This window comes from Pinus tabuliformis, chromosome 8, assembly GCF_031772625.1.
Source record: "Pinus tabuliformis cultivar Carrire ecotype Pingquan chromosome 8, CPIR1, whole genome shotgun sequence".
Classification (NCBI taxonomy): Eukaryota; Viridiplantae; Streptophyta; class Pinopsida; order Pinales; family Pinaceae; genus Pinus; species Pinus tabuliformis.
Window position 1 is genome coordinate 1,913,361,339 of NC_142294.1, and position 26,843 is coordinate 1,913,388,181.

The window sequence follows — 26,843 nt, forward strand, 5'->3', positions numbered from 1 at the left end:
TGTTTCAACGATCATGGCCAAAGCCAAACCATATTGTCTTACAAAGATGAATAACTTCAAAAAATCACAAGACAATTCATACCAATTAAGGATTCGAGAAGCATTCTCTTCATCTCCAAATTACAGCTTACAATTGAAAATAAACGATAACAATGTTATCAAGAATAATAAGAGAATTTTTATAATTCCTTAGTAATAGGCTTTTGTCAGTTATGATCATACATTAACAATGACTAATATTAAACCTCATAGTATTGCTTTCCTCATGCCTACTCCATTTAAGTAACCTCCAAAATCAATAAATGCTATCTTTAAATCTCTTCTCATCTGTATTTAGAAGATGATTCCCAGCTTTTGGAGGAACTATGATCGCTATCCCTACAGAATTCTAGGTTCAAAAGAAAGGTCAATACAAGAGATTTTGAAAGCTTATAGATTTTCCACTCCTAAAAAGGAATCAATTTTGATTGCTCAATCAGTTGCCATGCCCATGATATAAATCAAAAGCAACATGATGCCAACTTCCTGTACCCTAACTAAACTAAACATTTTAAACTCTTGAACAATTGTAGGGTTTAATGCTAATATATTAAATCTTGCCATGGTGTCAGCTCCCTCTACCCTTACTAAAGTAAACATATTAAAGCCTGTTATCATAGCATGCAACTCTATACCCGCATGATAGTTTATGAACATTAGCATTGGACAGGTGCTTTAAGCAAGAGTCATCCCAAGTCTCACTTTAACCTCAACTAATTGACCAGGTCATTTTTTATAATTTCCTAAGTCTAACTTAGGGAAAGTGTATTAATTAAAGTCAGTTAATTAATGTTGTCTATTGAGGTAGGGAAGTCTAGGGAAATGTAAGTTAATTACATTATCTAGAAATTTTCTGAGTTTTGTAGCCCTCCTAGTTTCAATGTTTTTGCATATTGTTTAATGCCCTCAATGTAAAAATTCGAGAATCCCACCCGAATCACCTACTGCAGCAACTGATTAAACTTCTCCTATCTATTAAATACTGAAACAAATTATTTATTGTTTCCTACAGCAAATATCAAAGCTAACACACTGCAGCCTTCACTTAATTAATTAATTTGCCCAAAACAAGAACAAAACAAATAGAGAAAGAGACACACAAGTGACACGGTATTTTTTTGGAAAATGTCCCCGGAAAAATCCAATGCAAGTAAACGGGTGCAGCAGATCTGAGGGTTTTATTATTATGCAGTAGTAAATCTGAATACAATTCCTTGGATGCTCAACTAGCATTCCGATACAGAGAGAAACTGGACAAAACAAATGGTGAAATGCTCTCACCTTGTCACTGGGAGAATCTAAGTCTGATCACGTTGAACTCGAGCCTCTGTGTACCCTTTGCGATAAATTGCATCACTCCCACGCAGTTCCTGTATCACCCCTGTTGGGTATCACGCTGCTCCTCCTTCGGACACTTTGCTGGCTGGAAAATCCGAATCTCTGCGTCCCGGTCTGTTGGACACCTAATCCTAAATGGGTTAGTGTGGAAGCTGAATGGACAAAAGGAGTCCAAGAGACCTTGGGATGTGAAACCCAACGGTCACCACATGTACTATAAATGTATATCTCTTGTTAATAAAAATTGTACTTGCATGTTTTATCTTTCATATTTCTGGTTGCCCATGTGTGTTTAACATGGTATCAGAGCGGGCGATTGCTGGTCCTACTCCAATTTGAGCCACTTGTTTTGTGGTCTCTATATATATGTCAGTTCTGCGTTACCTGACCTCTGACTCTGCCTTATTCCCCTCAGACCTGAAATAACCTACCTCTACCAGCACTGCACATCTGTCCATACTGTCATTTCCTGTTTTAATGCTGAGGCCTGACGGTGCCACTGCAGAGATACGCCACCAGCTCCTGGTATGCGTTGTTAAATGGTATGTGTATGATTCAAGTTTGAATGCGTTATGAAGTTGAATGTGGCTGTTTGAATATGTTATGAAGTTGAATGCGTTTTGGTATGAATGCGAATCCTGCATCTCTGCCCATCCTCCCGAAATATTAAAAAAATGGGCGTTCTCCCTCATATTCGGATCTGTCACCCGTCTCTGCACCTCATTATAACCTGTTAGTGAGCAGAGTGACGGTTATTTCTCAGATTCTGAGTCGCATAACTGGAACTATCCGCTGGAATTGCACATTCGTTTGTGAAGTCATCAAGGTAGGGTCGTTCATGTGGATCCTGAATATAAAAAAAAAACGCTTTTGTATGAGGGTTGCAGACCCTGCCATCGAAAGAATCGCTTCTGCTAACCAAGATATCTCCACATACTTTGTTTTGTGCTCAATAACTCCTGTCTACTACCATTTTTATCCTCCCGCTCAAGCCTATCCTTGCAAAAGAATAGGATCTGTCAATTATTTCACTCTGTGTTGCGACTATTTCTAACATTTTTTTGATATCATAGTTGTGGGTGTCAACTGTTACATCCTCTCCATTCTCATCGCACTTTTCGAGCACAGAATTAATCTCGAGGCTCTCATTACCGGTGTCAAGGAATCACCTATAGCTATCATACCCAAACCTATATTCCAACATGTGTTACTCTTCTCCATGCTCGACAAGAACCCACATCACTGTAAACACCTCTGGTTTGAATATGCTGCGTTTGGCTCTCAATACGCTGTGTTTGGCGTTCTGCTGATTAATTTTCCTGGATAGAGGTTATGGAGTCACGCCAAATGGATCTCTTTTCCGGGATCTGTTAGCTGGTGGTGGCAGCAGAGTGCCTTGAGCCACTAAAATTCCTGCCGTTTAAGCGGTTGAGTGCGTAAATGCTCCTTACCTACTTCAAGTTTAGTCATCGTGTCACTGCCGTGTGTTGAATATCCAGTGTATCTCGAGGATATATACATTGTATATCGATATTCTGAAACCCACACTGCTGTATCTTTGCTGCTGCTTGCCGCTCAAAATAGAGTCTCTTGGCGCTGCTGGTGAAGCCTAACATTCTTGCGAAGCAAGAAACGACGCTGTCTTTCAGAACTGGTGCGGAAATAGCGTGCGGAACTTTTCATATGCGTTGGTGAATTGAAATACTACGTTAATTCTGGTTGGTTTCGGCTTGTTTTGTTTAGAGACGCTATTAAGTATTTGGGTTCTTCAGCAAGTTTATGGGTATTTCAGATCGGGAAAATCAACGGAAGTGAAGCAGGAAGCTGCACGAACTGCTGCAAGGACTGCTCTTTAAAAACAACTCAACATGAAAGCTATGCCTGTTCTAGAGTTTGTCCACGGTACCTTAAGTTCTAATGAGCAGTGACTGTTGCATGGACTAAGGGATATGGGGTCAATATCTGGTTACTTGCTATAATCTATGTTATTGCGGGTTGCCCTGGGTCCTATGTTTTGTGGTACAAACCTCTATACCGTGCCATGAGTAATGAAAGTGCTTTGAGGTTTAGCTGGTTTTTCCTATGTTACCTGTTTCATATTAGCTTCTGCATATTCGCTGTTGTTGCCCCTCCAATTTTCTTCAATGGGAAGTCGTTGGCGGGCATCTTGCCAGCTATCAATGCCTTTTCTGGAGCAAGTTTCGGATTGTTGAAGAGAATTCCACTGCGGAGAGGCTGGATGAGATAAATGAATGATATTCAATTATTCGAGATAAAATGGGAATTTTCCCTGGTTTTTAAAAGCTACAGTTGCTTGTAGTCATCTGAATGTTATCATCAACCAGAGTTATCGACCGAGAAGACTACCTGAACAAGAAACAATCAAGAGAAAATGGGCGTTGATGAGTAATAGTATATTTTGAAGGAGTCAAAAACACTATTGGGCAGAAGTCTGGTTGGGAGATCCTTCACTGTGCATTCAAATCCTACTTTAATTTATGGTGATGTGTTAATTGATTTCCATGTAAAATGCATTAAAATAATTCTGTTGTGCGTTCTCTTTTGGAGGTTGAGCGTTGGAGTCACTGATCATAATATATGTGCATCTATTGAATATTGTGCATACACATTCGTTGCAATGAAATTATATGTAATATGGAATATAGTTAGTGCAGCTTTATGACTTGTGATGGGTATGCGTTGATATTAAATGCCCATGACATGGTGTTCTGATAGCCATCATTTCTGAAGGAGTACTTGAAGGATCCAAGCAAGTTTGCAGTTGCTGATGCCCCAATTGTGGCATTATCCATTATAGTTTCTGTCTACATATATATGCATTGATTCCCTAATTCATTTGCTGCACATTTATACAAAATATTGCTGTGTATTGTGAGTGGATATTACTTTTCTGCATTAAGTAATAATTGTGATCAGTTTTTAAGGTGTAAATCTGACATTGAAGAAAAATGGCCAGAATCAGTCAAGTATTAGAGTTTATGAAAACTCTTATACAATCTACTGTTGATGACACATTACAAATCAGCATAGGATCTCTCTCAGAAATTCAGACATGTCTACAAAATGCACAGGAAAAGATTGATTTTTTGCAGCTTGAATCTCAGCTACAACAAGAAGAATTAAAACAGAGGAATCATCATTTTGGACATGTTTCTGTTCAGAACATTGAGACTACAATCCATCAGCAGCAAGTCAATAATGTTACCGTTCATTCAAATAAAGCAGCAGTTGTACATGCAGATGCAGAAACTCAGTGTGCACTTCCCAAGCCCATCATCAGACCTTGGGAACAGCTTGTCCACAACAAGCACAGAACTGGTCTTGGATATGACAAGGACTTGTCCTTTCATATTCCAGACTATGCCAAGCCCATTCAGTTTCAGACTGCTGGATTCATTCATGACAGTTCACCTGCTCCTCATGACAGTTCACCTCCAGCTGTTCCAGATTCTGCCCCTCTTCCACAGCAACAACAACAACAAAAGATCGTGAAATGCCAACACTGTGACCGAGTTGGCCATTTGAAAGATCACTGTTTTGATCTTCATCCATGTAAGCACTGTCATAAAACCAGTCATTCTTCACACAGATGCTTCAGAAACAAACGTCCTGCAAGAACAAAGATTCATCTTGGATGGATCGCTTCTTGGCAATGGGCATCAACAGCCAAGAAGACATTCCAAACACATGTCAGAACTTGTTCCAGAGTATTAAACAATCTTGCAGTTGAGTTTTCTCCATCATCTCACCTTGTATCTGACAGGGGGGGAAATGATGGTCATCTACAAGCTTCAAAGTCACATCAAGCGAGCCTGAGCCACAACCTGCCACACCAGTTTCAGAGTTGTAGCCAGAGACAAAGATGCCCATGAACATGCCTTCAGTTGGCAATCTGGGACACTTCCTCTAGCAGAAGACTTCAGCTTCTTGCCAGTTTTGGAAGAATTCCAGGAACAAAATTGAGAACACTTCCTCTAGCAGAAGACTCCAGCTTCTTGCCAGTTTTGGAAGAGTTCCAGGAATTGCATTAAGCATTCCAGAGTTGTTGGTCATCCTTAAACCATCACAGGTTGAGACTTCCCTTTTCAGGTTGAAGTTCTCCCTTTTATGCAGGGTGAGACCTCCCTTTCATGGTTGAAGGTTTCCCTCTTCAAAACAATAGGAGCACTTCCTCTAGCAGAAGACTTCAGCTTCTTGCTAGTTTTGGAAGAGTTCCGGGAACTGCACTGAGTGTTCCAGTGTTGGTGGTCATCCTTAAACCACCGCCCTTTATACCAACATTTCATAAAGCACATTCAGCCTAGTGCTGCCATGCATTTTTGCACATTTTGTATTACAGCTCTCTTCTTGGACTCATACATAACCCTTCGGATTAAGGGGGGGAATGTTGGACACCTAATCCTAAATGGGTTAGTGTGAAAGCTGAATGGACAAAAGGAGTCCAAGAGACCTTGGGATGTGAAACCCAACGGTCACCACATGTACTATAAATGTATATATCTTGTTAATAAAAATTGTACTTGCATGTTTTATCTTTCATATTTCTGGTTGCCCATGTGTGTTTAACACGGTCTCACACCCCGGCTCTCGGCTACTGAAACTCAATTTCCTCAGCATGAATTTGATCTCCCTATAAGGCTTGCGCTGCCATTGCGTCAGCTCTGTGTGGGTCAGCCTCTGCCTCTCTCTGGACGTCGTTCTGTCCTCTCTGCCTCGTACTCTCCGACCCTGGAAAGCTTCCTTCTTCCGGATACTATCTCTGCCCCTCACTGCAAAATCTCACTATCAAAATTCTCTCGGCAGCTGCTCTGCTTTAGAAAATCGATTCTTTGAACTCTCTCTGTGTGTCCTTCCAAATGACCCTCAAGCCTCCTTAAATAATCTCCTCGTTGACATTCAACGGCCCAGTTGAGAAGCTGATCAATGGCTAAGATCATTTTTGCTTAATCCTTGTCTTCTTTTAGAAGTTACACCCACAGTTTATATTAGTACCCTTTAATTATTTTATTTTCCTAAGTTGAGAAATTAGTCAGTTACGACTACCTCTCATGGAAATGGTTATACGTGAATGACTTACTCAACGCAGTTGAATCCCAAAATGATATCGAATATTTTAATACAACCATTTCTAGGTGGAATTTCCCAAAACGATTTTTGGGTTCTTTGGAATACATGTGACTAAGTCTCCCTGCAAAATTTGAGACTTAGAGCACATCCGATGCTACCAGAAATCAACACTCCCTCTTAGCGAGGAATGTGCTCTAGTAATGCCACCAACTGAAGCATCACATTGTTCTATAACATCTCCCTTTGCGTTGTGGATGTCTGACATGCTATCCACCAAACTCTGCGCAAATGTTGCATCTGTACTGTTGCTGACCCTACCACTGTCAACACTGCATCCGTACTGCAACTCCCTCTAAATTTTTGCATCTGTGCTGCTACTGGCACTGCCACTACCACTACCAACTGCCACTGCACTGTAAATTGTTGTTGCTACTCTATCAGCAACAGAAGTGTTGATTTGGGTTAGCATCAGATGTGCTCTAGCCATGAAAATTGGTGGAGAGGCTAAAGCACATGAGATCTCCAAGACCCAAAAATGGTTTGGGGAAATTCTACCCAGTGAAGGAGAAATTAAAATAATTAATATTTTTAATGGGTTCCTAAGTCTAAACTTAGGAAAATAAAAATATTAATGGGTATTAATATAAAACTGGGTTAGAATGTTCTAAATGACATAGATCAAGCCAAATCTAATCTTAGCTGTTGATTAGAGATGTAATCTCGACCGTTGAAGACTCAACAAAAAAAGTATAAGAGGAGGCTTGAGTGTCAGTTGGAGATACACCAGAGTAATCAATCAATTCGATTTTCTAGAGCGGGGTTTGCTAAGAGAAATTGAACCAGTGATCCAAGTTGCAGCCAGGGCCAGTGAGTACGAGGCAAAGAGGCAGAGATAGTTTTGGAAGACCAGCGCAGAGGCAGAGAAGCATACGCAGAGCCAAAGGAAGCCACGCAGAGGCCAATACTGACTGCGCAGAGGCCAGCAGTGACTACGCCATCCACGCAGAAGGCCAGAGAGGCTACGCAGAGCTTCAGAGGGCTGACGCAGAGGAAAGAAGGGCTGACGCAGTGCTTCAGATTGTGCTGGAGAGGGTTTCGTGGGGCAGACTTCCAAAATATTTGTTCCGAAGAGACGTATTACTGCCAGATTTTGTATCTCTGTCGAGTGAGCCAGTTTGGCACCCAGTGTACTCAAGAAAAGCCGCTTAATAATAAAAGCCTCAGAACTGTTGCACCAGTTTTCCCAAGTTGGGTTTTTCTGCGGACGATTGTCCAAAAATAATAGTGTCCCTTGTGTGTTTGTTCATTTCTTTCAGCTGTTGATCTGTAGATGGTTGAGACTGTATTGTGTTTATTTCAATATGATTAAATAACTTGTTAGTAATTAAACAAGTAGGCTTTCAACGGGTAATACTTAGAAATTTCAACATGGTATTAGAGGGTTGTAGATCACAGGAGAGCTGAAGGCGCCGGCTGAATCAGAGAATTTGCAGCAGAAACAGTTGTCCCGAGTGACAGACGTTGTTCCTAGGCAGAAAGCAGCAGAGGAGGGTTGACGCAAAATGCCTGCGTCCTCAGAGAGGCCAGCTCAGAGGCAGAAGAAGGCAGAAGAGGCTCACAAAAAGCCACGCAGAGACCAAGAGGGTTGACGCAATTAGCCAAGGGAGCAAATCAGCATTCCCAGGATTGCACAAAGCCTAAAGGCTCAGTTCTTCAGTTGCTAGGGCATAGGAAGCTGTGTGCAGATTGCGGAGAGTGAAGTTGGTGGGGTGTTGTTGCCGTTGAGGCAAAACGGTACCTAATGGGACAGAACCAAGGTAGAGGGAGTCGCTACCTAGGCGGATTTCTAGCCAAGAAATCCAAATCAGTGGTTGCAGGAGCATAGGAGATCGGAGAGGTGCAACTCAACGGTTGGCAGGCGAATTTCCAGGAGGGAAATCGAGACTCAGAGGGAGTCTAGCAGACAACTTTCAGGAGGGAAGTAGAGACTCAGAGGAGTCGAAAAGAAGAGCAGATAGATGGCCATGAATGGACTGAGGGATCAGGACAGGCTGGACGGGGCATCCAACTTTGTCATCTGGAAGGCCAAGATCCTGTCCATTCCAGACAGACATCGCATGAAGGCCTTCACCTTGAGAACCATGGCTATCCCAGTCGACCCAACTGATAACGAAAAGTATGAGGATGCAATGGCCAAGGCGAAATGCAAAATCTTTGATGGGGTCAAGGATCATGTGGTCCAACATATTGCCAACAAGGAGACGGCAAAGGAAATGTGGGATACCTTGAAGACATTGTATCAAGGCACTTTCGTGCAGAGGAAGATGCTACTGGAGAATCAACTACGGTCGTACCAGATGCAGAAGGGGGAGTAGATAAATCACTTCCTCGGCAAGTTGCAAGAGATCTGGGACCAAATGACTTCCATAGGGGCCATGCCGGATCAAGAGTTAATGGTGAGGACCGCCCGAACACAGTCTCCGAGGAGTGGGAGACGTTCATCCCAAGCATTTTGGGCAGAGCGAATCTTCCAAGATGGGAAGAATTGTGGGCAGCTCTTTGCGAAGAAGAGATCAGACGGTTGACCAAGACGAGAAGTAGCAACAAAGGAGCTCAGGTCAAGAAAGAGGAGGAAGAGGATGCAACTCTGGCATCTGCAGGGCAGCAGGGGAAGAGGAAGAAAAAGGACCTCTCCAAGATTAAGTGCTTCAACTATGGGGAGTTGGGCCATTATGCAAACCAGTGTCCCAAGAAGAAGAATAAGGGAGAGGTGTCTGACTCCAAGGCAGTGCCAGTGAATGCAGAAAAGGAGGTAGAGGATGATGACGATTGTGCCATGAGTGCTCATGTACCTCTAGAGAAGAGGTGGGGAGACATCAACCTGTAGTCAGGAAGACTACAAGCGATGAGGGGCAGGATCCTTGAGGTACCAAACTCTTGGATCATACCTAGCTACGAGAGCCCCAAAGTGACAATAGCAGGATGGCGGATGTTGGTAGAAGCGGATGCATTTGAAGCAGCAGAGAGTGCTAGAGTGCAGTAGTCCCAGGCAGCGCAGAGAGGGTTGCAGCAGTGTGAGATGCACAGAGGAGGTTGCAGCAATGCAGGATGGCACAGAGAGGTTTGCAGTAGTGCGACAGGCACAGAGTTGTTGCAGCAGTGCAGAAGCAGCAACGGGAGCACGGGATAGCGGCAAAGAGAGCTTTAGCATCAGGAGGGTTTCTAGCCTTAGAGGGCTGACGCAAAGGGTTTCAGGCTAAGGCACAAGCAAGAAGAGCTGACGCAGTGCTTCAGATTGTGCTATAAAGGGTTTCGTGGGGCAGAGTTTCAGAATATTTGTTTCCGAAGAGAGGTATTACTGCCAGATTTTTTATCTCTATCGGGTTACCCAGTTTGGCACCCAATGTACTCAAGAAAAGCTGCTTAATAATAAAACCCTCAGAACTGTTGCATCGGTTTTCCCATGTTGGGTTTTTCCGAGGACGATTACCCAAAAAAAACGATGTCCCTTGTGTGTTTGTTCATTTCTTTCAGTTGCTAATCTGTAGATGGTTGAGACTGTATTGTGTTTATTTCAATGTTTATATGATTAAATAACTCGTTAGTAATTAAACAAGTAGGCGAAATAAACAAGAGAATACAGATAAAATTTGAGACTTAGAGCACATCCGATGCTACCAGAAATCAACACTCCCTCTTAGCGAGGAATGTGCTCTAGTAATGCCTCCAACTAAAGCATCACATTGTTCTGTAACATCTCCCTCTGCACTGCTAATGTCTGGCATGTTGTCCACCAACCTCTGTGGAAATGTTGCATCTGTACTGTTGTTGACCCTGCCACTGTCAACACTGCATCTGTACTGCAACTCCCTCTAAATTTTTGCATCCGTGTCGCTGCTGGCACTGCCACTGCCACTGCACTGCAAATTTTTGTTGCTACTCTATCAACAACGGAAGAACATCCCAAATTACTGAACTAACTGTGTTCAGTATGTTACCATGTGAATGTTGGAATCTGACTGTTGCTAGTCTCTGCGCTGACCCTCTGAATCTACTGCATTGTTATTGACCTCTGCTCTGTGCCATCTGCACTACTGCCAACTCTGCTCTGCGTTGCTCAAACTTTGGCGCTCCTAGCCACTGCAATTGTCTCTCCGACACTACTCGGCATCATCCAACATTTGTCCATCCTGCAACTTCTGATTTGGGCTCCCGTAGCAAGGAATTGATCCAAGAGGTGGGCTCCTCAAGGATCCTGCCCATCTGTAGCTCTTTCGAACTACAGCTCCAAATCATCCCACCTCCCTCCTGGAGGTATCTCGACTGTCATGGCGAACTCCTCCTCCTCGATCTTCGCGGGCGCAGCCTTCAGATTGTGTTTCTCATCTTTGTCCTTCTTCCTAAGAGGACACTGTGTAGTGTAGTGACCCATCTCACCACACCTAAAACACTTGATCTTCGAGACGTCCTTCTTACATCTTTGTTGCTCCTGTTGTCCCTTCGATGCAAGGGTTGCATTCTCCTCCTCCTCCTTGGGCTTCGACCCACTGTTGTTGCTTCCGTCAAGTTTAACCTTGACTAAGTCTCTCCTCAGCTCCTCTTGTTTTAGAGCTGCCCACATCTCATCCCAATTCGGCAAAGCTGCTCTGCCCAGGATACTCTGGACAAAGACTTGCCACTCATCTGAAACAGAATTGAGGACCAGTCTAACCAACTCTGAATCTTGAGGTGTATGCCCCACAGCAAACAATTCATCACGGGTCTCCTAAAGCTTCGTGAAGAATGGATCCACACACTCCCCCTTCTACATCTAAGCAGATCTCAGCTTTTGTTCAAGGTACATCTTCCGCTGCTCGGAAGATCCCTGATATAATGTAGACAATGCGTCCCACATCTCCTTAACAGTCCCTCTGCTAGCGATGTGACAAACAACAAGATCCTTCACTCCTTCGAGGATCATCCTTTTTGCCTTCGCCATTTCAGCCTTGTATTTCTTCAACGGACCTGCCACCACGTTGTCCATGTATGTCTTGAGGGCATGCTCATCTAGAAGGAATGACATCCTTGCCTTCCAAATGACGTAGTTGGATGTCCCATCCAACCTATCCTGAATCCTGATCCCTCAAGCCACTAGTTGCCATTTATGCCACAAGAACTGTCGAATGACCTCCTCTTTCCTCTGCGCAACACTAAACTGGCCTACGCACTCCCTGTTGGAGCTTGTAGATCTGCCTCTCTCCACTGTTGCTCAGCAAGTGAGAATTCAGATTCCTTGGTTGGAAGTCCTCTGAGGAGAAATTCCCTCAACCGTGCTCCTTCCTTCTCCTTTGGCGTCTTTTTGCCCAGTGAAACGACTTGCAGAAAAAACTGCGTCCCACTAGTTCTCCTGATGCTGAGGCTTCTACGTTGCTTCCTTTACCCTAGCAAAAACTCAATCTAGAAGCCCTTCTCTCCATCGACTCACTCAGAGAGAGACTGCCTCAAAATTTCAGCCCTCCGGCTAGAACTGCGCAAACCCTTTAGGGTTTTCGAACTACTGCCTCCTGCAACTTTTTCGAACTCCCTCTTCTGCTCAACAGTGGGTCTCTGGTACTGTTCTTTCTTGCTTCACTTGCAATGCTCTGATACCATGTGAAAATTCAAGAATCTCACCTGAATCACCTACTGCAGCAACTGATTAAACTTCTCCTATCTATTAAACACTAAAACAAATTATTTACTGTTTCCTACAGCAAATATCGAAGCTAACACACTGCAGCCTTCACTTAATTAATTAATTTGCCCAAAACAAGAACAGAACAAATAGAGAAAGATACACACAAGTGACACAGTATTTTTTGGACAAATGTCCCCGGAAAAACCCAATGCGAGAAATTCGGTGCAGCAAATCTGAGGGTTTTATTATTATGCGGTTGTAAATCTGAGTACAATTCCTTGTATGCTCAACTAGCAATCTGATACAGAGAGAAACTGGAAAAAAGAATGGTGAAATGCTCTCACCCTCTCACTGGGAGAATCTGAGTCTGATCACGATGAACTGGAGCCTCTGCGTACCCTCTACGCAGAACTGCGTCGCTCCCACGCAGTTCTCGAGGCACCCCTACTGGGTATCACGTTGCTCCTTTTTCAGACCCTCTGCTGGCTGGAAAATATGAATCTCTGCCTCCCTGTCTCACACCCCGACTACTGAAACTCGATTTCCTCAGCAGGAATTCGATCTCCCTCTAAGGCCTGCGCTGCAACTGCGTCAACTCTGTATGGCCTAGCGTCTGCCTCTCTCTGGACATCGTTTTGTCCTCTCTGCCTCGTACTCTCTAGCCCAGGAAAACTTCCTTCTTCTAGATACTATCTCTACCCCTCACTGCAAAGCTCACTATCGAAATTCTCCCTATAGCTACTCTGCTTCAGAAAATCGATTCTTTGAACTCTCTCTCTGTGTCTTTCCAAATGACCCTCAAGCCTCCTTAAATAATCTCCTCGTTGACATTCAACAGCCCAGATTAGAAGGTAATCAATGGCTAAGATCATTTCTGCTTGATCCTCGTCTTCTTCTAGTAGTTACACCCACAATTTATATTAATACCCTTTAATTATTTTATTTTCCTAAGTTTAGACTTAGGGTCCCATTAAAAATAATTAATTATTTTAATACAACTGTTTTTGGGTGGAATTTCCCAAAACAATTTATGGGTTCTTTGGAATACATGTGTCTAAGCCTCCCTGCAAAATTTAAGACTTAAAGCACATCCGATGTTACCAGAAATCTACACTCAACCACAAAGTGTTCGCTGATATAAAACTTAATGCAAATTTAGTTTAAACATTCAGGACTACTCTAGTCTCTACACTTTTCATTTTCTTTTCAGCTGATAAGTAAACAATGACAAACGCACACAGAATTTCAAACACTTTTACACAATGATTTTTGGTCAACAATGATGCTGGAAAAACTCCACAATCAGGAAAATCAGTGCTAAGGAGCAATTGATTATTAGCTTGTCAGGAAAAAATATTACAGAGATAATAACAACAAATTTACGTATCTCTCCCTTGGAAGGAGTGCAGTCCTCTTTAATCACTGGACCACAGACTGTTCTCCTTTCCTGGAATTTCAAGGCACAGAACTATGATTTCACTGCCTTAAAAGTTAAAACACAGGCCAATCAACCATGAATTTAATGCACTGACCTCCTAAAAATCAGCGCTGACAGCCTGCAAGCTTCACCTTGTTATGTGTGCTACCTGTGATCTCTGTTCTGTCCCCAAATTTACACTGGCAACTACAGGAATGCCTCGAACTGTGTGGAGTGGGTAGACTAGCTACCTGGAAATATGTGTAGCCTTTTTCACTACCTCTGCCACAAAAAATCCTTCACAAGTAGTCCCTCCTTCAACCTAGAACTGAGTGTTGAAGTCTCTCTTCTTATATCCTAGATTTTCCCGCTTCCTCCCCAAGGCTTAAACACGGCCTCCTAGAAATTCCGGCATGTTGTAGCTTCTAGTTTTTCTGCTATAAACTTTTCCCCTTCAACTGATTTCTCTTCTTCCTTGGCTCTCCTCCTTTCTCCAAAATTCTCATATGAACAAATTAATGAGATCTCTTGCTTTTTCTCCGTTTTTCTCTTTCATTAGATAGAAGAAACCTGGTCCCTAACCCTATTGATCAAGGGCTAAGATCTAATCTTAGCCCATGAGATCAATGGTGGAGATCATTCCCTCACTTGACCCACTTTTAATGTGGTCCCCGTCCCCCTCATTAATGACTGCTAATCACTTTATAACTTTAGTTTTGTACCTTGTACTTTTTCTCCACATAAAGTCAACTTTAAAATATAAAGATAATTTAATATTAGAAAGTACTTTAGTACTTTTTCTTATAAAGTCACTTTAAGACATAAAGTGACTAATATAAAGAACCCAGTACATGTACCACATAAAGTGATTTTTTCCTCATGACTTTAATATAACCCATAAGTCACATACCAAAAAAGTAATTAAAGTGTCTTCCTAGGCAAAAAGGCTAATGCACGAGAAAACACTTCATTGGTACCAGTGATGCGAAAATTGTGATATTATCAAATTATCGTGATTTTTAAAATTTAACGATATTATCGACCGATCTTTAAACGTATTTTTTTCGCGATTTTTTCAGAAAAAATCACGATAATTTCAAAAAATCGCGATAAAAACGAAAAAATTGTGATTCGATAGGGTTGTTATCGCTAGGCCGGCGGAAATTGGATTTATAACACCAAAAAACAACTTTTTTTATTCATTTGGACAGACAGCGGCAGCGACGTGGATTGGGAGTGACCTAGGAGAAAAACCTTGGTCGATTGGGAGCTGATTGGAGGAGAAAAACGACTCAAAAACCCTGGTGGATTGAGAGCTGAGGAGGAGAGGATCAATTTTCTCCGGCAAACCGGTATGGGCACCAAATTTATGTGTTTTGTTTTGGTTTTTTTTTGTTTTTGGTTGGGTTTGGATAACCCATTGTTTATCAAATATTTTTGAGTTGATTTGATGGTGTTTTTGTTTGTTAAATTGTCAAAAATTCAATGTGTTTTGTCATGTTACTCATGTATGTAATTTTTTTTAATTTTTGTAACTTGCAATCCTTATTTTGCCATAGGTTCACCGTTCAACTTCAAAGTTCAAAGTTCAAACTTCATCTTACAAATTTAAAACTCAAGAGTCAAAAGTTCAACCAAGTTACAAACATGCCAAGGAAATTGGACCCTCTGTGGGAATTTGGTGAACCTGATGGAGGGTTTGACAGAATAAACTTGAGTTGCAAATTGTGTGGGCATCATATGTTGGGGGGGTTTATAGATTGAAGTATCACCTTGCACAAATCCTTGGATTTGATGTAAGGCCTTGCCCAAATTCAAATCTGGAAATCATCCGAAGAGCCATGAGATCATTGGAAGAATTAGAGCACGAGAGAGAGGCCAAAGTAGAAATGAAGAAGCAACTAGCAAAGAGGGTGTTAGGCTCAGGTGAACAAAGAAGTGGCACTGGTTCTACTTCAGCATCAATATCTACAACCAACCCGGTAGCTGCCTCATCATTTTTTGTTCCTAGAACCACGCCTGGTTCACAACCATCTATCACTTCAATGCTTAAAAAAACTGAGAAAGAACAAGCTGACAAGTTGTTGGCCAAATTTCTCCTTTGGAGTGATATTTCCTTCAACGTTGCAAGGAATAATCCATTTTTCCAGCCTCTTGTTGATGTTATTGCAACTGTTGGCCCAGAGTACAAAATCCCTTCTTATGATGACTTTAGACGTCGGATTCTTCAAAATGAAAAGGTTGACTGCACCAAAAGATTGGAGGAGTTTAGAGCATCATGGGCACAAACAAGATGCACTGTGATGTCAGATGGTTGGACCGACCAAAAGGGGAGAACCCTTATAAACTTCTTGGTTAGTTGTCCCAAGGGGACAATGTTTATGAAATCTGTTGATGCATCTTCACATATCAAAGATGCAAAAACTTTATGTGATTTGTTGGATGTGTTTATTTTGGAGGTGGGTGCAGAACATGTTGTCCAAGTCATAACGGGCAATGCTGCAAATTATGTTGCTACTAGCAGGATGCTTATGGAGAGGCATCCTACTTTATTTTGGACACCTTGTGCTGCACATTGTATTGATTTGATGTTGGAGGACATAGGAAAATTTTCCTTTGTCAAAAATATTGTTGACTCATCAAAAAGCATTACAAAATTTATATATAATCATACATCTGTGCTTAGCTTGATGAGAAAATTCACCAACAACAAGGAGTTGGTGCGCCCCGCCATTACACGGTTTGCCACCAGTTTCATATCTCTTCAATCCCTCTTGAATTCTATGTGGGATGTGAAGAGAATGTTTCTTTCAGAGGAGTGGCGTGCTTTGACAATGAACCGCAAACCAGAGCGAGAGGCCATATGCAGATTAGTTTCATACCAGGAAGACTTCTGGGCGGAAGTGCAGGAGGTGTGCACCGTTACTGAACCTTTGGTAAAGGTTCTTCGATTAGTTGATGGTGAGAAGCTCGCAATGGGCTATTTGTATAAGGCCATGGACAGGGCCAAAGAATCCATTCGGGCCTACTATGATGATAAGGGAGATTAGGGGTTTCAGAAACAACTCCTCCTATGGGAAGTGATTGATGAACGATGGAACAACACACTCCATCGTCCCATTCATGTTGCAGGGATCTACCTGAACCCCGCATTTTCTTACCCATGTGGGTTTGTATTTGATGCTGAGATCATGGATGGATTCTTAACCTATGTTCAGAGGATGGTGCGATCTCCAGCAGAACGTACAGAAATCTCCAAAGAAATGGAGACATACAGGATGGCAGGTGGCACATTTGGATTTGAGATGGCTGTGACTAATAGGACGACTAAAATGCCAAGTATTTTTTAGTTTGTTTCAAATTTGTCTCTTCAAGTTCATAACTTCATACTTTGCTTCAACTTTCAAATTTCATTTTTTTCTTATGTTTATTTAAAATTTTATTTGTAATTTTGTTGTAGATGCATGGTGGAGAATGTATGGTGCTAGGGTACCCCATCTGTAAAAGCTTGCCATTCGAATCCTCAACCAAACATGTAGCTCCTCAGGATGTGAACGCAACTGGAGTGTATTTGAAAAAATACACAACAAGAAGCGCAACAGGTTAAACTTAAAACTTAAAATATTTCAAATTTCCAATTAATTTTTTGAATTCATTAAACAATACTTTTTTTATAATTATTATTTCATGATCTTTGTACAGGTTAGAGTCCTAGCGACCTAATGACATGGTCTACGTCTACTACAATCTTCGATTGTGGGTGAGGCAACTTGAGAGGATACCTGATATGGAGGCCATCTCATTGGATGGGATTGACACCACTGCTACATGGAGGGTTGAGGCCGAGAGGCCTCTCATGCAGTCTACCAATGATTGGTTAAAGCAGGAGGTAGTGGAAGGCGTAGAGGAGGAGGAGGAGCAACAAGAGGAGGTGACACCACCTACCCGGGCTACCCTTGCCACCAGTAAAGGACGTGGTCTACCTCCTGTAGCTCCTAGTTCTTCAACTTCTAGAGCACTGCAAAGTCCACTGCCAACTCCACCAGCATCTGCATCTAGAGGGAAAGGGAAAGCTATTGCATTTTCTCGCAAGAGGGGCAGAGGAAATCAGTAGTATTAGACTTTAGTTATTTGGTTCATTTCATTGTATATGACATTATGATTCATGATATGAGATATATTATTATATTTTTTGTTAATATTTTGAGGATGAGCTGGGACTTAAGGGTCAGGACTTACTATTCAGGACATGATTCACTGTTATGTGTGATGTAGGACTAGAAATGATATTACACATCTTATATATTAGTTCTTTTATCATATCTACGTGTCAATGTATTTATTTTATGTTGTAGATGCTTTAGATATTAAAAAAATTGAAAAAAAATGAATAAGGGTATGAAATAGCCCTTTGACTTATATTTTAATAAGAATATAACCAGCTATTTATATATTAATATTTATATATTTAATGACTTTTATAACTAATACTCTAATTTTTAGATATAATAACTTTATTAACTAACTATTAAATTAAATTAATTTTGTAATTTTATTTTTAATACATATTTATAATTGTAAGTATATAAAAAGGGTCCATTTTAAAACTAACCAGGGTAACTTATCTAATTAATAATGGTTATTATCCTGTCCTAACTAACCGGTCAAATCTAGTCGTTATCAATATAGCCGTTACCTGAATATAGTTGTTGGAGGTTTTGCTCTATCTATTTAACATGCTATGCCTGATCTGTTCATTCAACTTGTCCTGACGATGAACCACACTGGTTGGTTCAAAATGCGTCAACAAATGAAATATCATGTGATTTACGCCGAAAAATCTCTCATAAACTTGATATGGATCACAGAAGCCTCAATACAACAAAAAATGAATATTTTTGTATTTTACGATTTTTTCCCGATTTTTACGATTTTTTCCTATTTTTACCCGATTTTTTCCCTTGCCGATAATATCCCAATAACAATAATTGCAACATTGCTTGGTACCCCTATTATTTTTAACACTCCCACTTACCAAGGAAGGTGTTTCTCACCACTCCCATCTTATCTCTGAAATACACATGCTTGCCCCTTGGCAATGACTTCGTGAGAATATTTGCAACCTATTCATCAATCGATATATATTGAAGCCTCACTACTCCTCTTTGAACCCAATCTCTAATGAAGTGGTACTTGATCTCTACGTGCTTTGACCGGTCATGAAAAACTGGATTCTCCGTGAGTTTAATACAACTTTGATTATCACAGTCTATCGTAGTTGGTCTCAGCCTCTGACCAAATATGGATCCCCTGCAACTACCCACAATATACCCAAAGAAACCTACTTTGATACCAATATGATCTGTAAACTACCACGAATATTCCACTGGACAATTCATCACAACATATCTAATAAAATTATGCTTAAAATCTGAACCCTACACTATGAGGGTTGATTTCTCCTTGATTTCTAGATTCGTTAATTACTATGTTATGCTTATTCATGCAATAGATAAAATATGCAGAAAATAGAGAACAATGAACTAAAACTCACAAACCACAATTTACACAAGATATAAACTAGGAAACCATATCGACAAAAGAACCCAACTAAAAGGTGAGGTTGTTCTGCTCTCTTTCTCTAAATGGAAAATGGATGCAAGTACAAAGAAGTGAGACCTATGGCCCGTGGGCTACTACAGTGCACAAACACTCTCTATTTGCTCTCTCCCTATCCACTCTTGGCTACTCTTCTCATCTATGGAACAAAATGAACTCGAATAGAATGGGACCCTTTTCTTCCTAGTGGCCCATTTATAACACAGCCCCATAGCCTGCTAATGTTTTAAGTTTAGCTCCTTCAACTCTTAACTAGAGTTAAAATATTCACTCTTCTAGAGTAATTCTTCACCATGATTTTGTGGATAGCCCATTTGCAATGAATAATGGGGGCTCACGTGACATCCTTCCTGTTGGAAGAATATTTGTTATTGATGTCAAAGGAATGTCCATCTCAAGAAGAAAAATTACATAGGCTTATAGAGGACTTTAAGCCCTTTCCAACAAGCATTTCCATGCCTCCTAATTCCTCCTCATTAAAGAGAAATGAATTTTTCGAGGAGAAACCAGATTTTGCCTCCCAAGGACGAGTCAGCCCTCTCCCCAACAAACATGTTCATTCGGTGTATGTTTGAACTAGTATAAATAAGAGTCCATTCGACCTCATTTGACCATTCATTCAAGCAAGTAGAGAAGAAGAAACAGAGAGGCAATTCAGTTCATATCTCATGAACCCTAGGACAAGTTGAAGAAGATTTTTGGCTGGTTACAATTCTTGGTTTATGGTTTTCTTAGCAATTATTTGATTAAGACTTTGAACAAAACGTTGGAGCAAAACTCATCCTCTTGTTTGAAGAAACTCGACCTATTCACTGCCTACAATTCAACATGTGCAAGAGGGAAAAATTCGGCCTACTCTCCACCTACAATTCGGCCTGTAGAAGAGGAAAAAATTCAACCTATTCTCTGCCTACAATTTGGCCTATGGAAGAGGAGGAAACTCGATCTGAGGTAGCAACAAACCTTGGCCTACCACTAGTGAAAAATTAGCCCTATCCGACTAAATTTTGGCCCCCATTGTGGTACTTATAACTTCTGAAATTCGGCCTAAAACCTCAGTTTGAACCTATGGTTCTTTTGCCCTGTGCTATATAAGTTTTGAAGCTTGAGAAGGGCTACTTTGGAGCAGGCTTGAAGCAGTGTTTTGGAGGACTTATTAAAGCATTATTGAGGCCATCTGTAGCAGACTTGAGTTGGTTTGGGAATAGTCACTTTTGGAGCATTCTTGTGAACTCTTAGAGCAGCCTTTTTGAAGACATTTTGTAGCAGACTTTCAAGATCCTTTAAAGCATCTTCTTTGTGAAAACTCGGCTAACCCTGAATCCTATTGCAGCAACTAATGTTAATTCTTCTAATTGTTAATTTAATTAAACAATTTACTTGATGTGTGCTACGGCAAATATCGAATTAAATACACTACAACCTTCACAAATAAAATACTGCGGAAGAAATAAAAATGTTGAAAGAAATAGATGCACACACACAATATGACACCGTTATGTTTGGACTAAGTCCCTAGAAAAACCCAACTTGGCAAAACCGGTGCAGCAGCTGAGGGTTTTAATTTTATGCAGTAGTGAAAATTCGAGTACAAACTATGGATGTGTAAACTAGCAATCCAAACAGAGAAATAACTAGCAATAATAACTAGTGAGACAAATTTATCAATCCACAGGCGATCCCACATTGACCTCAACTCGAATTGAGTTGTTATTTTCTCCCTTTGTGCAGTCACTGCGTCAGCGTACACGGTTACTGCATCCCACAAGCTCAGAACTGAGGCTTCTCTCACTGTCTCGTCAGCAGTTGTTTGGGAAACGGATACTCTTTGCCTCCAGACCCTCTGCCCAACTTCTGGCTCAGAATCTCGACTTCTCCCCAACAAAACAGAAAACTCCCCAAGAGGGCTTTGCACTGCCTCTTTGTGGCAATCACTGCCTCTCTGCAATGTACTCACCAGAACTGGAAAAGCTTCCTCCGGCCTCACTATCTCTGCCCCTCTCTCACTGCTTCGAGCTCACTGAATCACTTCCAGCAACACAAAGCTGCTACTCTAGAAATCAATTTCTCAACAAAGTCAAACTCTGCAAGTATGTTCTCCAAGCCCCATCGACTTTCTTCTTATAACCCTCTGTTGAGATTTCAATGGCCAAGATTAGATCTCAATCAATGGTTAGGATTAACTAGAAGTGGATCCGTGTGAGTTTCTAGAAGATGCACACCATAACTTAATTAATTATGATTAATTAGTCATATTCCCTAAGTTTAAACTTACGAAATATTTAAAAAACGACTAATAATCTAATCAAATCATCTCTAGGTGGAATTCCCATAAACGATTTATGGGTTTTGGAGATTTCATGTATTCTAGCCTCTCCACAAAAATTTTCGTGTCTAGAACACATCCTACGATACAAAAACTAACACTCCCTCTTAGCAAGGAATGTGTTCTAGTGTTGCAACCCACTGAAACAACACCTTGTTTCTGCATCATCTCTTGTCACGTTGTTGATGTTTGGCTGTTGCTGCCCACCAACCACTGCGCAACTCTGATATGTGTTGCATCTGTGCTGCTACTGACTCTGGAAAAATGTGGCCGACACTGCATCTACACTACAACTCCCTCTCCATCTATTGTTGCTACAACTGCAACATTTTGCGACTGAAAAGCATCCAAAAGATTGAATCAACCGTGATCAGTATGATACATCTATCACCCGAGTCTCTGACTGTTGCTAGTATCTACATTGTCACTGAGGCATCTGCGCTGCTAGTGACTCTGCACTTTGCCAACTACATTGCTGCCAACTCTGCACTGCGCTCCCCAACATTTGACAGGGAACTAGACTTTGCAAATGTCATTGTGGCATCTGACTACATCTATTACCACTGATCCATCCTGCTACTAAAATATTGTGACTCTCGTAGCAAGGTTCTGATTCAAGAGGTGGACCTCCTCAAGAATCTTGCCCATCTGTAGCACTCTGGGGCTACAACACCACATCACCCCACTTGACTCTTGGGCGTATGTTAGCAAACATGGCGAAGTCTTCCTCCAACCTGGAGGACAACCTATCGATCTCTGTTGATGCTACCTGTTGGTCCTACTTCTCCTCTTTGTCCTTCTTCCTGAGAGGACACTGGGTGTTGTAGTGGCCAAGCTCACCACATCTGAAGCACTTGACCTTCGATAGGTCCTTCTTCTTCCTTCACTGCTCCCCCTGTCCCTGACTGGGACCCTTTGATGCGAAGGCCAAATTCTACTCCTCCTTCACCTGTTGTGACCCGCTACTACTGCCACTGATGGAGCTCTTCACTAAGTCTCACGTCAATTCATCCTGCTGCAAATCGGCCCACATCCTGTCCCACCTTGGCAAGGTTTCTCTGCCCAAAATGCTTTGGACGAATACCTGCCACTCCTTGGAGACATTGTTGAGTGCCAATCGTACTAGCTCTGTGGCTTGAGGTGTTGCTCCAACAGCTGACAACTGATCCCGAATCTCCTAAATCCTGGTGAGGTAGGGGTCTATGCGTTCCCCCTTCTGCATCCTGGTGCATCTCAACTTTTCCTCCAAATACATCTTCCGCTACTCGGAAGTGCCTTGATATAGCGTGGAAAGTGTATCCCACATCTCCTTGGTCATTCCCTGGCTCGCTATGTGTGATACAATGTGATCTCAAACACCATCAAGAATCAACCTCTTTGCCCTTGCCATCTCCTTTCGGTATTCCTTCAACTGATCTGCATCTATGGGGATAGCTACCATTGCATCTATAAACGACTTCAGGCCATATTCATCCAGAAGGAAAGACATCCTTGCCTTCCAAATACATAGTTGGAAGCATCGTCCAACCTATCCTAATCTCGTAGTCCGGCAGTGGCCATCTCAGCAAAATAAGTTGAAATCCTCTTCTCCTCTACTCAGCTGCTACTAGGCTCTACGCACAACTTGCTGAAGTGAGTAAATCTGCTCACAACGACTGTTGATCTGCAAGAGAAAATCAAACTTCTGAAGCTAGAAGTCCTTTGAGGAAAATTTCCCTCAGTGTGTGCTCTTTCTTCCTCCTAACGCTATTTTGCACTAGCAACTGTTGCAAAACACTATGTCCAGCTAGAGATCTTCTCTACAAGGAAAATATTGGTTGCTCCCTCTGCCTCTAGTAATCCTCGAACTAGAGGAATCCAATTTCTCGTCGCTCTCTCAGAGAAATCGATTTTTCCTAAAGAAATCGACCCTTCTGGCCAAGAAACTGAGCTGCCTCTTAGGGTTTCTAACTCCTGCTTGCGTAGAGCTACAAAATTCCTCTTCCCTTCTGCTACTAAGCTCTCTACCTTACAATTTGCAGTTTGATACCATGTGAAAATTCAGCTAACCCTGAACCCTATTGCAACAACTAATGTTAATTCTTCTAGTTGTTAATATAATTAAACAATTTACTTGTTGTGTGTTACGGAAAATATCGAATTAAATACACTGCAACCTTCACAAATAAAATACTGCAGAAGAAATTAAAAAGTTGGAAGAAATAGACGCAAACACACAATATGACACCGTTATTTTTGGACTAGGTCCCCGAGAAAACCCAACTCGAGAAAACCAGTGCAACAGCTAAGGGTTTTAATATTATGCAGTAGTGAAAATCTGAGTACAAACTAAGGATGCTTAAAATAGCAATCCAAACAGATAAATAATTGGCAATAATAGCTAGTGAGACAAATTTCTCACTCCACAAGTGATCCCACACTAACCTCAGCTCGAATTGAGTTGCTCCTTGCTCCCTCTGCGCAGTCGCTACGTCAGTGTACACAGTTATTGCGTCCCACAAGCTCGAAACTGCGTCTCCTCTCACTGCCTCGTCAGCTGCTGTCTGGGAAAATGATACTCTTTTGTTGATTTGGGCTAGCATCGGATGTGCTCTAGCCATGAAATTTGGTGGAGAGGTTGGGGCACATGAGATCCCCAATACCCAGAAAGGGTTTGGGCAAATTCTAAAGAGTTCAAGAGATATTAAAATAATTAATATTTTTAATGTGGATTAATATGAAATTGTGTTAGAATGGTCCAAAAGTCATGGATCAAGCTAGATCTAATCTTAGCCGTTGATTAGGGACTTAATCTAGGCCGTTGATATGTCAACAAGAAAAGTATAAGAGGAGGCTTGAGGGTCACTTGGAGAAATACACTAGAGTGATCAGTCATTCTATTCTCTAGAGTGGGGTTTGCTAAGAGAGATAGAATTAGTGATCGGGAGATGCAACTGAGGGGCATTTTAGTACAGAAAGACAGAGACGCAGAGATAGTGTCGGGAGAGCAGTGCAGTAGCTGGGGAGAGTGACGCAGAGCCAACCAGGGCTCACGCAAGGACACGCAGAGGCAGTCGGGAGCTACGCAGAGCCTCAGAGAGGCCAACGTTGCTGACACAAAGGGTCAAAGGGCTAACGCAGGGCCTCCTAAGGTTGACACAGACCCATCCGAGGTGATGCAGGGCCTCCTAAGGCTGACGCAGGCCCATTCGATCTGGGGTGACATAGGGCCAACGTTGGGCAGAGGGGCTGACGCAGTCCAGAGAGAGGCTGACGCTGGGGTTTCTGGGGCAGATTGGTGCTGAGTAGCTGTCGGAAGGATTATCTGGGGTTTCAGCGAGGAGATTTGTCAGAAACTGAGAGGTATTACTGTCAAGGAAATTCTCTGTTGGGTAGGCTAGTTTCAGCACCCAGATTGTACTTTGATATTGCTTAATAAGAAAACCCTCAGATAGCTGCATTGGTTTTCCCACATTGGGTTTTTCCGAGGAAATTAGTCCAAAAATAATGGTGTCATATGGTGTGTTTGTTTCTATTTCCTTTAGTTGTTGATCTGTAATATTTTGAGCATGCACTAGTGTTTATTTTCAGTATTTACATTGTAAATAACTTGTTAAGTAAAATAACAAGTAGATAGGAATAAATCAGATAAAGTGCATGGAGGGTTTCTAACTAAGTAAACTTAGAAACTTCAACATCTTTGCCTTCAGACCCTCTACCCAGCGATTGGCTCAAAATCTCAACTTCTCCCCAGCAAAACGGAAATCTCCCCAAGAGGGCTTTGCGCTGCCTAGCTATGGCAATCACTGCCTCTCTGCAATGTACTCACCAGAACTGGAAAAGCTTCCTCCAGCCTCACTATCTCTGCCCCTCTCTCACTGCTTCGACCTCACTGAATCACTTCCAGCAACACACAGTTGCTACTCTGGAAATCGATTTCTCAACAAAATCAAACTCTGCAAGTGTGTTCTCCAAGCCCCATCAACTTTCTTCTTATAACCCTCTGTTGAGACTTCAACGGCCAATATTAGATCTTAATCTATGGCTAGGATTAACTAGAAGTCGATCTGTGTGAGTTTCTAGAAGATTCACACCATAACTTAATTAATTCGGATTAATTAGTCATGTTCCCTAAGTTTAGACTTGGGAAATATTTAAAAAAGAACTAATAATCTAATTAAGTCGTCTCTTGGTGGAATTTCCATAAATGATTTCTGGGTTTTGGAGATCTCATGTATTCTAGCCTCTCCACAAAATTTTGTGGCTAGAACACATTAGATGCTGCAAAAACTAGTATTCATGAATTAAAAGATTTGAACGGTTGAACCATACTTTCAAAATCCTTTGGAGCATCTTCTTGAGGTATTGGAATAGATTTGAACGGTCGAACCAGACTTTGAAGGCTTCTTGGAATATTTTGGAGATCATTTGTTATAGCCTTGGAAGCCTTTGTTGGGTCGATTGGGGAAAAAATCCAAAACTGGGTGTTGCACCCACAACCCCTCACATTTTGGAGCCCTTGGAGAAATCTATAAATAGAGAAGAGTTGAGATCAAATCAATCATCATTGAATTGGAATTGAATTGTCTTTGTTTTCTTCAGCCTGAGGCTCTGAGGCTTTTTCGGTGGTGAAAGACTCCACCCCAGTTAGTAAATCTTTTCTATCTTCTATTCTCTTTGTTTTGGATGCAAGGACTTTATTTTATCTGAAGTATTAGCAAATTTTTGGTGGAAGTCTAAGGCAGGTTAACCGAAAATCTCCTCAGCCTGTACTGGTATGTTTTGTGGCAAGCAGTGTATCTTCCTAAGGCTAAAACAGAGATTATCTAAAAAGGAATCGAGCCTTCTTGAGGTTATTCCAAGGGTTAGTTAATATATGTCGCAAACCCAAGAGTTCTTGAGGTAGCACGAGCTCTTGGGACAAAATTTCATACGGTTTCCTAAGGAATTCAAAGGCAAATTTAAGGTCTTTCACCAAGACAGAGCTTCGATCCTCATCCTAAGCAATTAAAGTCCTGAGATTCCCAATATTCCTGAGGCCAAAATTCAGAAGGATTTCTTGTGACAATTCGATGGCAGTGTTAGGGTAATTTTTATTGATTTTCTAGTGCAATCAAGACTGGTGCAATTTTTCAAACTGATAACTACTTCCAATGATACAATATTAGTTCTTTAAATCATTCCAATCATCAAGCAGTTATACATGAAAAATTTTAACCATTCACTTCTACAGTAGACAATAGAGATCATAGTAAGCAAATGAGACAGGAGACAAGAGACACGAAAATTTAGGCCAGTGGCCAGGGGAAAACCCAACAATCTTTCCTTATGAAAGAGATTTCAATTCATCAATTGTATATCAATCAAAATAACATATCTTT

At 41.5% G+C, this 26,843-nt stretch overlaps 1 protein-coding gene across 1 annotated transcript in view; it reads right to left on the reverse strand.

The window, feature by feature from the left end:
- NUDT3 (nudix hydrolase homolog 3) overlaps positions 1-26,843 on the reverse strand; it is a 587,520-nt gene that overhangs the window by 482,944 nt on the left and 77,733 nt on the right. The gene's annotated exons all lie outside the window — the stretch shown is intronic.